Source organism: Rhinoderma darwinii, chromosome 5, assembly GCF_050947455.1.
Source record: "Rhinoderma darwinii isolate aRhiDar2 chromosome 5, aRhiDar2.hap1, whole genome shotgun sequence".
Classification (NCBI taxonomy): Eukaryota; Metazoa; Chordata; class Amphibia; order Anura; family Rhinodermatidae; genus Rhinoderma; species Rhinoderma darwinii.
The window spans coordinates 164,159,980-164,173,017 of NC_134691.1; the positions used below are offsets into that span (position 1 = coordinate 164,159,980).

The following is a 13,038-nucleotide window of genomic DNA, read 5'->3' on the forward strand; positions in this document are numbered from 1 at the left end:
GTGTGTGTGTGTGTGTGTGTGTGTGTGTGTGTGTGTGTGTGTGTGTGTGTGTGTGTGTGTGTGTGTGTGTGTGTAAAGAATACAGTGCAGAGCTCTATGTGTAGGCACCACAGGCGTGTTTCTCAGGATCATGAAACACACATCTCTATTATCTTCTCATGATGACATTTTCATATCAAGAACTGCATGAACTCCTCCAGCAGCAAAGAATTAGATCTGACTCCTCCCACACATGTGACTGATCACATGGTCATGACATCATCAAAGGTCCTTTTGCCCACTAGACTATAACATGTATCTGCATCAGAAAAACACTAGTGGAAACTACGGCTCCCTGCATGCTCTACTTCATGAGCAAATCAGGGAGCGACCAGGAAGCAACAGAGAACATGACAGGAGAAGCAGTTTGAAAGCTGCATCTGAGCAAATGAGGGTGAGTGGAGATATTTGGACCTAGTAACAGGCGCGTAACTTGAACTCTAATTTCTTTCATCTCTTACTCTGCATCATTATCATCTCTCTTCTTTTTCATCTTGTCTCTACAGATATACAGTTGCAAGTATAAGTAAGTGAACCCTTTGGAATGACCTAAACTTTTGCATTGATTACTAATAAAATGTGGTATTATTATTATTATGATCTAACTCACTGTTATAGACAAACACACTCTAACTAAACTAATAACTCACAAATAGTTGTACTGCACATGCTTATGTTGAGTAAACCTCCACAGTGCAGAGAAAAAGTAAGTGAACCCCTGAATTTAATAAGCTGCAGAAATCCCCTCCAGCAAACACTTCTGGAAGCTGCTAATAGGATTTACACAAAGTGGAGGAGGAATTTTAGATTGTTCCTCCCTGCAAATATTTCTGGGATGTCTTCAGTGCACAGCCCTCTTCTGGTCTCGCCACATCATCTCGATAGGGTTAAGGTCAGGATTCTGATTTGACCATTTGAAGACAAACATCCTTTTTTAACCATTCTTTAGTTGATTTACTTGTGAGCTTCCGGTCATTGTCTTGTTGCATCACCCAACGTCTCTTCAGTTGAGGTAATGGGGAAATAGGACAAGTCCGTTCTTTTCACGCATCGCTCCATAGACTCTCATCTATGGGGGGTACGAGACATCGCGTCCCGCAGCGCCAAGCAAGGATGCACCTCGGACGTGAAAAACAACAGTTTTTCACGTCCGAGAAGCGCAACGCTCCTGTTAATAAGGCCTAACAGTACAACTGTTTGTGTGTTAGATTGTTTGTCTATAATTGTGACTTAGATCACAATCACGCCACATTTTATTAATGCAGAAATCCCGGTAATTCCAAAGGGTTCATTTTTTCTTGGAACTGTATTTCTGTCTCTATGTTGTTGAATAGAGGCATAACTTGAAGCTACTGGTTCCAATGCAAAATCTGCAAAAACCCTCTCCACGTACCATTTACAATCCTGGTATCTTCTTATGTGGCAGGGGCCTTTTGGGCCCCTTCCTGGACTAGGGCCCAGGTGCAACTGCTACCTCAGCACATCCTATAACTATGCCCCTATTCCTGAATTCACACACTGTCAAACTCATTTATCAAAACTAACCGAAAAACCGGCGTTGTCGCCTATAAGGCTGGGTTCACACAGTGTTTTTTGGCGCGGAAACCGCTCCGCAAAACTCGCAGAAAATGCCTCCCATTGATTTCATTGGGAGGCGGGGGCGGTTTTCTCCCGCGAGCCAGTTTTACCGACTCGCGGGAGAAAGACGGGTCATGCCCTATCTTCGCACGATTACGCCTCTGACCTCCCATTAAAGAGCTTAATAAAATCTGTAAAAAGATAATAAAATCAGCAAAAATACAAAATGAAAGGCAGGTGGCCAAGGATAGTAAAACAAATCCTAAAAAATTCTTCAAGCATATAAATGCAAAAAAGCCAAGGTCTGAACATGTAGGACCCTTAGATAGTGGTAATGGGAAGTTGGTCACAGGGGATCAAGAGAAGGCAGAGTTACTAAATGGGTTCTTCCGCTCTGTATATACAACAGAAGAAGGAGCAGCTGATGTAGCCGCTGCCGGTGCTGTTAATATATCAGTTGATATACTGAATTGGATGAATGTAGATATGGTGCAAGCTAAATAAAATAAATGTACACAAGGCCCCGGGACCAGATGGGTTACACCCTAGAGTTCTTAAGGAGCTTAGTTCAGTTATTTCTGTCCCCCTCTTCATAATATTTAGAGAGTCTCTCATGACTGGTATAGTGCCAAGGGACTGGCGCAGGGCAAATGTGGTGCCTATTTTCAAAAAGGGCTCTAGGTCTTCGCCGGGTAATTATAGACCAGTAAGCTTAACATCAACTCAAAATCAAATCAAATGTTTGAGGGACTATATAAAGAATTATGTGACAATAAATAGTATTATAAGTGATAGCCAGCACGGTTTTACAAAGAACAGAAGCTGTCAAACCAACCTGATTTGTTTTTATGAAGAGGTGAGCAGAAGCCTAGACAGAGGGGCCGCTGTGGATATAGTGTTTTTGGACTTTGCAAAGGCATTTGACACTGTCCCCCATAGACGTCTAATGGGTAAATTAAGGACTATAGGTTTAGAAAGTATAGTTTGTAATTGGATTGAGAATTGGCTCAAGGACCGTATCCAGAGAGTTATGGTCAATGATTCCTACTCTGAATGGTCCCCGGTAATAAGTGGTGTACCCCAGGGTTCTGTGCTGGGACCACTATTATTCAACTTATTTATTAATGATATAGAGGATGGGATTAATAGCACTATTTCTATTTTTGCAGATGACACCAAGCTATGCAATATAGTTCAGACTATGGAAGATGTTTTTTGTAATTGCAGGCAGATTTAAACAAACTAAGTGTTTGGGCGTCCACTTGGCAGATGAAGTTTAATGTAGATAAATGTAAAGTTATGCACCTGGGTACGAACAACCTGCATGCATCATATGTCCTAGGGGGAGCTATACTGGGGGAGTCACTTGTTGAGAAGGATCTGGGTGTACTTGTAAATCATAAACTAAATAACAGCATGCAGTGTCAATCAGCTGCTTCAAAGGCCAGTAAAATATTGTCGTGTATCAAGAGGCATGGACTCGCGGGACAGGGATGTAATATTGCCACTTTACAAAGCATTAGTGAGGCCTCATCTAGAATATGCAGTTCAGTTCTGGGCTCCAGTTCATAGAAAGGATACCCTGGAGTTGGAAAAAATACAAAGAAGAGCAACGAAGCTAATAAGGGGCATGGAGAATCTAAGTTATGAGGAAAGATTAAAAGAACTAAACCTATTTAGCCTTGAAAAAAGACGACTCATGGGGGACATGATTAATTTATATAAATATATTAATGGCACATACAAAAAATATGGTGAAATCCTGTTCCATGTAAAACCCCCTCAAAAAATAAGGGGGCACTCCCTCCGTCTGGAGAAAAAAAGGTTCAACCTGAAATGGCGAAAAGCATTCTTTACTGTGAGAACTGTGAATCTATGGAATAGCCTACCGCAGGAGCTGGTCACAGCAGGGACAGTGGATGGCTTTAAAAAAGGGTTAGATAATTTCCTAGAACAAAAAAATATTAACTCCTATGTGTAGAAATTTTTAACTTCCCCCTTTCCCATCCCTTGGTTGAACTTGATGGACATGTCTTTTTTCAACCGTACAAACTATGTAACATCAAGCATATTTCGCGGCGTTTTATGCCTGCGGTGCTCAATGGCCGCTGGTGAAAAACGCAGCGAAAATCGGCGTGCAGGCAGAGGAAAATCTGCCTCAAACGGAATTTTGGGGCAGATTTTCCTCCTGCAAAAAACTCAGTGTGAACCCAGCCTAACTATCAATTACTGTGCAGCTTTTAGTTTTCCACAGCAGTTTAGGAAGCTAAAATTGAATCATTATTGTTGACGGGTTTTCTGTAAGACAGTTTTCATGTTTTTTGTGTGTGCAGAAATGCAGCCCTCAGATGTTGGCTGTGAATGACTAGGAAAGTGTTGATTCTTATTAACACAATGCATTTTTGATGTGGTGTTTTTCTTACGCAGTGATATCAGTGTCAGTCTGGGGTGCCTAGGTCCCCCCGCCAAGGAGAATTGACTCTGGGGGCCGAATGTAAATCTATGTGTAAATATTACCCAGGGGCGTAACTAGGAAAGACTGGGCCCCATAGCAAACTTTTGACTGGGGCCCCCCCTCCCCTGGGTGTCACACACCCCCCCCCCCCTTGTAGATAGTGCCTTTTTTACAGCCCCCCCCTCTGTAGAGAACGCCATACAGCCCCCCCTCTGTAGAGAACGCCATACAGCCCCCCCTCTGTAGAGAACGCCATACAGCCCCCCCTCTGTAGAGAACGCCATACAGCCCCCCCTCTGTAGAGAACGCCATACAGCCCCCTGTAGAGAACGCCATACAGCCCTCTGTAGAGAACGCCATACAGCCCCCTGTAGAGAACGCCATACAGCCCCCTGTAGAGAACGCCATACAGCCCCCTGTAGAGAACGCCATACAGCCCCCTGTAGAGAACGCCATACAGCCCCCTGTAGAGAACGCCATACAGCCCCCTGTAGAGAACGCCATACAGCCCCCTGTAGAGAACGCCATACAGCCCCCTGTAGAGAACGCCATACAGCCCCCTGTAGAGAACGCCATACAGCCCCCTGTAGAGAACGCCATACAGCCCCCTGTAGAGAACGCCATACAGCCCCCTGTAGAGAACGCCATACAGCCCCCTGTAGAGAACGCCATACAGCCCCCTGTAGAGAACGCCATACAGCCCCCTGTAGAGAACGCCATACAGCCCCCTGTAGAGAACGCCATACAGCCCCCTGTAGAGAACGCCATACAGCCCCCTGTAGAGAACGCCATACAGCCCCCTGTAGAGAACGCCATACAGCCCCCTGTAGAGAACGCCATACAGCCCCCTGTAGAGAACGCCATACAGCCCCCTGTAGAGAACGCCATACAGCCCCCTGTAGAGAACGCCATACAGCCCCCTGTAGAGAACGCCATACAGCCCCCTGTAGAGAACGCCATACAGCCCCCTGTAGAGAACGCCATACAGCCCCCTGTAGAGAACGCCATACAGCCCCCTGTAGAGAACGCCATACAGCCCCCTGTAGAGAACGCCATACAGCCCCCTGTAGAGAACGCCATACAGCCCCCTGTAGAGAACGCCATACAGCCCCCTGTAGAGAACGCCATACAGCCCCCTGTAGAGAACGCCATACAGCCCCCTGTAGAGAACGCCATACAGCCCCCTGTAGAGAACGCCATACAGCCCCCTGTAGAGAACGCCATACAGCCCCCTGTAGAGAACGCCATACAGCCCCCTGTAGAGAACGCCATACAGCCCCCTGTAGAGAACGCCATACAGCCCCCTGTAGAGAACGCCATACAGCCCCCTGTAGAGAACGCCATACAGCCCCCTGTAGAGAACGCCATACAGCCCCCTGTAGAGAACGCCATACAGCCCCCTGTAGAGAACGCCATACAGCCCCCTGTAGAGAACGCCATACAGCCCCCTGTAGAGAACGCCATACAGCCCCCTGTAGAGAACGCCATACAGCCCCCTGTAGAGAACGCCATACAGCCCCCTGTAGAGAACGCCATACAGCCCCCTGTAGAGAACGCCATACAGCCCCCTGTAGAGAACGCCATACAGCCCCCTGTAGAGAACGCCATACAGCCCCCTGTAGAGAACGCCATACAGCCCCCTGTAGAGAACGCCATACAGCCCCCTGTAGAGAACGCCATACAGCCCCCTGTAGAGAACGCCATACAGCCCCCTGTAGAGAACGCCATACAGCCCCCTGTAGAGAACGCCATACAGCCCCCTGTAGAGAACGCCATACAGCCCCCTGTAGAGAACGCCATACAGCCCCCTGTAGAGAACGCCATACAGCCCCCTGTAGAGAACGCCATACAGCCCCCTGTAGAGAACGCCATACAGCCCCCTGTAGAGAACGCCATACAGCCCCCTGTAGAGAACGCCATACAGCCCCCTGTAGAGAACGCCATACAGCCCCCTGTAGAGAACGCCATACAGCCCCCTGTAGAGAACGCCATACAGCCCCCTGTAGAGAACGCCATACAGCCCCCTGTAGAGAACGCCATACAGCCCCCTGTAGAGAACGCCATACAGCCCCCTGTAGAGAACGCCATACAGCCCCCTGTAGAGAACGCCATACAGCCCCCTGTAGAGAACGCCATACAGCCCCCTGTAGAGAACGCCATACAGCCCCCTGTAGAGAACGCCATACAGCCCCCTGTAGAGAACGCCATACAGCCCCCTGTAGAGAACGCCATACAGCCCCCTGTAGAGAACGCCATACAGCCCCCTGTAGAGAACGCCATACAGCCCCCTGTAGAGAACGCCATACAGCCCCCTGTAGAGAACGCCATACAGCCCCCTGTAGAGAACGCCATACAGCCCCCTGTAGAGAACGCCATACAGCCCCCTGTAGAGAACGCCATACAGCCCCCTGTAGAGAACGCCATACAGCCCCCTGTAGAGAACGCCATACAGCCCCCTGTAGAGAACGCCATACAGCCCCCTGTAGAGAACGCCATACAGCCCCCTGTAGAGAACGCCATACAGCCCCCTGTAGAGAACGCCATACAGCCCCCTGTAGAGAACGCCATACAGCCCCCTGTAGAGAACGCCATACAGCCCCCTGTAGAGAACGCCATACAGCCCCCTGTAGAGAACGCCATACAGCCCCCTGTAGAGAACGCCATACAGCCCCCTGTAGAGAACGCCATACAGCCCCCTGTAGAGAACGCCATACAGCCCCCTGTAGAGAACGCCATACAGCCCCCTGTAGAGAACGCCATACAGCCCCCTGTAGAGAACGCCATACAGCCCCCTGTAGAGAACGCCATACAGCCCCCTGTAGAGAACGCCATACAGCCCCCTGTAGAGAACGCCATACAGCCCCCTGTAGAGAACGCCATACAGCCCCCTGTAGAGAACGCCATACAGCCCCCTGTAGAGAACGCCATACAGCCCCCTGTAGAGAACGCCATACAGCCCCCTGTAGAGAACGCCATACAGCCCCCTGTAGAGAACGCCATACAGCCCCCTGTAGAGAACGCCATACAGCCCCCTGTAGAGAACGCCATACAGCCCCCTGTAGAGAACGCCATACAGCCCCCTGTAGAGAACGCCATACAGCCCCCTGTAGAGAACGCCATACAGCCCCCTGTAGAGAACGCCATACAGCCCCCTGTAGAGAACGCCATACAGCCCCCGTAGAGAACGCCATACAGCCCCCTGTAGAGAACGCCATACAGCCCCCTGTAGAGAACGCCATACAGCCCCCTGTAGAGAACGCCATACAGCCCCCTGTAGAGAACGCCATACAGCCCCCTGTAGAGAACGCCATACAGCCCCCTGTAGAGAACGCCATACAGCCCCCTGTAGAGAACGCCATACAGCCCCCTGTAGAGAACGCCATACAGCCCCCTGTAGAGAACGCCATACAGCCCCCTGTAGAGAACGCCATACAGCCCCCTGTAGAGAACGCCATACAGCCCCCTGTAGAGAACGCCATACAGCCCCCTGTAGAGAACGCCATACAGCCCCCTGTAGAGAACGCCATACAGCCCCCTGTAGAGAACGCCATAACTGTAGAGAAAGCCATACAGCCCCCTGTAGAGAACGCCATACAGCCCCCTGTAGAGAACGCCATACAGCCCCCTGTAGAGAACGCCATACAGGCCCTGTAGAGAACGCCATACAGCCCCCTGTAAGAGAACGCCATACAGCCCCCTGTAGAGAACGCCATACAGCCCCCTGTAGAGAACGCCATACAGCCCCCTGTAGAGAACGCCATACAGCCCCCTGTAGAGAACGCCATACAGCCCCCTGTAGAGAACGCCATACAGCCCCCTGTAGAGAACGCCATACAGCCCCCTGTAGAGAACGCCATACAGCCCCCTGTAGAGAACGCCATACAGCCCCCCTGTAGAGAACGCCATACAGCCCCTCTGTAGAGAACGCCATACAGCCCCCCTGTAGAGAACGCCATACAGCCCCCCTGTAGAGAACGCCATACAGCCCCTCTGTAGAGAACGCCATACAGCCCCTCTGTAGAGAACGCCATACAGCCCCCCCCTCTGTAGAGAACGCCATACAGCCCCCCCCTCTGTAGAGAACGCCATACAGCCCCCCCCTCTGTAGAGAACGCCATACAGCCCCCCCCTCTGTAGAGAACGCCATACAGCCCCCCCCTCTGTAGGGAACGCCATACAGCCCCCCCCTCTGTAGGGAACGCCATACAGCCCCCCCCCTCTGTAGGGAACGCATACAGCCCCCCCCCTCTGTAGGGCACGCCATACAGCCCCCCCCCTCTGTAGGGCACGCCATACAGCCCCCCCCCTCTGTAGGGCACGCCATACAGCCCCCCCCCTCTGTAGGGCACGCCATACAGCCCCCCCCCTCTGTAGGGCACGCCATACAGCCCCCCCCCTCTGTAGGGCACGCCATACAGCCCCCCCCCTCTGTAGGGCACGCATACAGCCCCCCCTCTGTAGGGCACGCCATACAGCCCCCCCCTCTGTAGGGCACGCCATACAGCCCCCCCCTCTGTAGGGCACGCCATACAGCCCCCCCCCTCTGTAGGGCACGCCATACAGCCCCCCCCTCTGTAGGGCACGCCATACAGAGCCCCCCCCCTCTGTAGGGCACGCCATACAGCCCCCCCCCTCTGTAGGGCACGCCATACAGCCCCCCCCTCTGTAGGGCACGCCATACAGCCCCCCCCCCTCTGTAGGGCACGCCATACAGCCCCCCCCCCCTCTGTAGGGCACGCCATACAGCCCCCCCCCTCTGTAGGGCACGCCATACAGCCCCCCCCCTCTGTAGGGCACGCCATACAGCCCCCCCCCTCTGTAGGGCACGCCATACAGCCCCCCCCCCTCTGTAGGGCACGCCATACAGCCCCCCCCCTCTGTAGGGCACGCCATACATGTGCGATCGCTGGCAGCGATAGGGAGAACGGGGGACTGAAAGTCCCCTGAAGTTCTCCATCACAAACCTCGGACTTCCGGCGTCTGCGCAGCTCAATAAAAATGAAAGGAGCGCTGGTCACGCATGCGCACAAGCACGACCGGCGCTCCATTCATTTCTACGGAGCTGCCGACACAGACCCCGGAAGTCCAAGTTTGTGATGGAGAAGTTCAGGGGACTTTCAGTCCCCCGTTCTCCCTATCAATGCCAGCGATCACACATGTATCCCTTGTCCTGTGGAGATCCTGTGGAGAGGGGGGGGGGGGATACATGTCTTTTGCTCTATTTTGCGCCTTCAGGACCAGACACCGTTTAGCCATTTTTAGCACGTTTTAGTTAAATGGCTATAACTTTTTTATTTGTTGGGCTAACGACGTGATTTTTGCGACGTTTTTCCGTAGACCATGCAGGTTTCATTTTTTATCGTTTTTATACACACCTTTTTTGCTATTTTAGAATTTTTATTCATAAAGTTTGAAAATAATAGTAAAAAAATAAGCTTTTTTTACATTTCAGCTATTTTTTTTTTTGGGTAATAACATAGTTTTACCCTAAAATAGACCTTTTATTTGTGATCGTCATTGTCTACCGTAAATTTGAATATATTACATGTCTATATTAGGGTAATTGGGTCAGCGCTAGCGTTACAACAATGATTGGCGGGGGGGAACGTTTTTTTTTTTCGGGGGGTGGGTATTTTATGTGTATTTATTATTTAAAATTTTTTTGCACTTTACTTTATTATTTTTTATTACTATGGTCTGTCCCCCAATGGTCAAAGAAGACCTTTGGGGAACTTTATATATATTTTTTCTTTCTTTTAGGCCTCATGCACACGACCGTATTTTTCCCACCCGTAAATACTGGCGTAAATACGGGTCCGGTGTCACACGTATTCCACCCGTTTTGCACCAGTATTTACGAACCCGTGCTCGTAAATATGGGTCCGGTGTCACACGTATTCCACCCGTATTTTACGAGCACGTTTTTGGCGGCAAAATACCACTGCACTAATCGGCAGCTATCAGTGCAGGATAGAGAGAAGGGACAGCCTTTTCTGTAATAAAAGTTAAAGAAATTCATACTTACCGGCCGTTGTCTTGGTGACGCGTCCCTCTCTTCACATCCAGCCCGACATCCCTGGATGACGCGGCAGTCCATGTGACCGCTGCAGCCTGTGATTGACCTGTGATTGGCTGCAGCGATCACATGGCCTGAAACGTCATCCAGGACGTCGGGCCGGATGTCGAGAGGGACGCGTCACCAAGGCAACGGGCGGGAGACCGGACTGGAGGAAGCAGGAAGTTGTCGGTAAGTATGAACATCTTTTATTTTTATTTTTTACAGGTTTATACTGATCGGTAGTCACTGTCCAGGGTGCTGAAAGAGTTACTGCCGATCAGTTAACTCTTTCAGCTCCCTGGACAGTGACTATTTACTGACGTCGCTTAGCAACGCTGCCGTAATGACGGGTGCACACATGTAGCCACCCGTTATTACGAGAGCTCCATAGACTTCTATGGACTGTCCGTGCCGTTATTACGGCCTGAAATAGGACATGTTCTATCTTTTTCAACGGCACGGGCACCTTCCGTGAGAAAACGGGAAGGCACCCGTCGCCAATAGAAGTCTATGAGCCCGTTATTACGGGTCGTGATTACGACCCGTAATAACGGGAGTTTTTACGGTCGTGTGCATGAGGCCTTACACCATGTTTTTCCACTGTAACTGGAGCTGCACAGCAGACCCAGTTACAGGGGAAATCAGCCCTCTCACAGTGACGATTGGCACTAATAGGGTTGTGCTGGGTCTAGTAAGACCCAGCAGTAGCCTGCCACTAACGGCACCCGGCGATCATGTGACCAGTCACATGATCACCGGGAGGAATAGAGACAGCGCCGCTGCTGCTGTCTCTATTCCTGTACACAGCGCGCATTCAGCGCTGTGTACAAGTGATCAGAGAAGACAGAAGCAGCGAAAGCTGCTTCTATCCTCTCCTCAGGGTCCCCGGCAGTCACTGACAGCCGGAGACCCGACATTCAGCTGCCCGATCGCGCGGGCAGCAAGTTAAAACCCGAGCCGTAGAAAGTCTATGGCTCGGGTTTTAAGGACCCGTCCCTGACCGCTGGCCGTAAAAATACAGCCAGCGGCCGGGAACCAGTTAATGGCAGAGCGGGGAGATACCTCCCTGCTCTGCCGTAGTGTTCAGTGGCGTCCCGCTGTAGCAGCCATACCGGCTGCTAGCGGAGCCTCCGGCCATGGTGGGGGCCCGTGCCGGCGGGCGACACGGGCCCCCTCAGCCGCTACTGCTGCTACGGCGGTAGTTACGCCACTGATATTACCTGTTCATTTCTAGGCCTCTTGCACATGCACATTATGCCAAACACAACTGTTTTGTGCACTGCTCTTCGTGTGCCATTTGTCAGAGTGAGTTATTCCTTTCTTTGGGATTTTAATGGGCTATGCTAGGGTAGGCCATCAATGTTTGGTCGGTGTTCACTGCGTCCCCTTTATTGTTTACACAAGCACTGTGGCTGCTCCGTATTGGCACTTGTGCCTGGCACTGCAGCTCCGTCTCCTTCAAGTGAATTTGATTGGGGGGGGGGAGAGCATGGATGCGAAGCATGAGTTTTTTCCCATCAGGGACATTTATGACATATCCACAGGATATGTCATAAATGACAGATAGATGTGGGTCCAAGCTCTGGGACTCGCACCTATCGCCAGAACGAGGCCCCATAGACCCCGTTCTACCTTCTGCTTCATCTGCCTCCCGGCAACTTCCTGACTGTATGGAAGTTCCGAAAACGCTTCTTTTTTTACGTGATGCGTTTTTTAAACATTGGGAAGCTTAAATAATCTGAAACCGCTGAGCTACGCTGTTTCCGTAACTCACATAGTAGTGAATGTCAGTTACGTAAGCAGTGTAGCATGCAAGCTACCCTGTTGACAATTATTTAAGCTTCCCAATGTTTAAAAAACGCGTCGCGTAAAAAAGTAGCGTCAGGTCAATTCCTTTTTTCTGTAATTGAGCTCCCTACAGTAATACTGCCCCATTGGTGCCCCGTACAGAGTAATGATGTCCCCTTAGAGCCCCTTAAACAGTAATCATGTCTTAGTGCCCCACATGTTATTTGCGCCACTTAAGCGATATTTTTATTATTTTACTTAGTTCGCCGTGGGAACGGGGCTGAGCAAAGCACTCATCAGGCCTCCTTCAGCCTATCTGCGTCCAAGCGCCATGCAAACACCCTCCGTCTGTGGCACTGGCGTGCCTGGGGGCCATGTTAAGGAGGCGGGCCCCATGGAGGAAGAAGATGGGCTCTGCCGACAAGCCAGCTATGTATCTATATAATAAATTGGGTGGTATAATAAATAAACTACCCAGTTTACTATATGGATGCATAAGCAACCGAGAGTGGCTGAGGGAGGGAAGCCCAGTACTCGGCTCAGGGGCCCACCTGAGAATCACCGGCTCCCCGGTGGGTCAATCTGAGCCTATATAATATTAAAAAAAATACATATATACTGTATAATGGACAAAGGTATTGGGGCAGCTACAGCTTTTATGACAACCCATTCTAAATCCATAGATCATTAATATGAATTTGCTCTACCGTTTGCAGCTAAAACAGGTTCCACTCCTCTGGAAAGGCTTTCTACAAGATTTTGGAGTTTTTAGACAAGAGGTCCTGGCTTCCAATCTCTGTTTTAGTTCATGCCAAAGGTGTTCGATGGGATGAACTAAAACAGGGCTCTGTGTGGCCTATCAAGTTCTTCCACATCAAACTCAGCCAACCATGCCTTCATGGACCTTGCTTTTTGCACTGGGGCACAGTCCTGCTGGAACAGAAAAAGACCTTTCCCAAGCCATTCCCACAAAGTTGGAAGCCCACTATTCTCCAAAATGTCTTGGTGTACTGAAGCATTAAGATTTCCCTTCACTGGAACTAAGGGGCCTAGGCCAAACCCTGAAAAACAACCCGATAGCATTATCCCTACTCCACCAAACTTTACAGTTGGCACAATG

The 13,038-nt window shown here is 50.4% G+C and overlaps 1 protein-coding gene across 7 annotated transcripts in view; it reads left to right on the plus strand.

Moving 5' to 3' along the window:
* Nucleotides 1-333: 333 nt before the first annotated feature.
* PIGN (phosphatidylinositol glycan anchor biosynthesis class N) overlaps nucleotides 334-13,038 on the plus strand; it is a 372,057-nt gene continuing 359,352 nt past the window's right edge. For 4 of the 7 annotated variants that reach the window (XR_012847699.1, XM_075826729.1, XM_075826732.1 and 1 more), the window contains exon 1: nucleotides 335-433. The gene's annotated coding sequence lies outside the window, so the exon portion shown is untranslated. Of the gene's footprint in view, nucleotides 434-545; nucleotides 566-13,038 lie in introns of all 7 variants that reach the window. The other 3 variants (XM_075826730.1, XM_075826731.1, XM_075826735.1) reach the window with 2 other exon arrangements.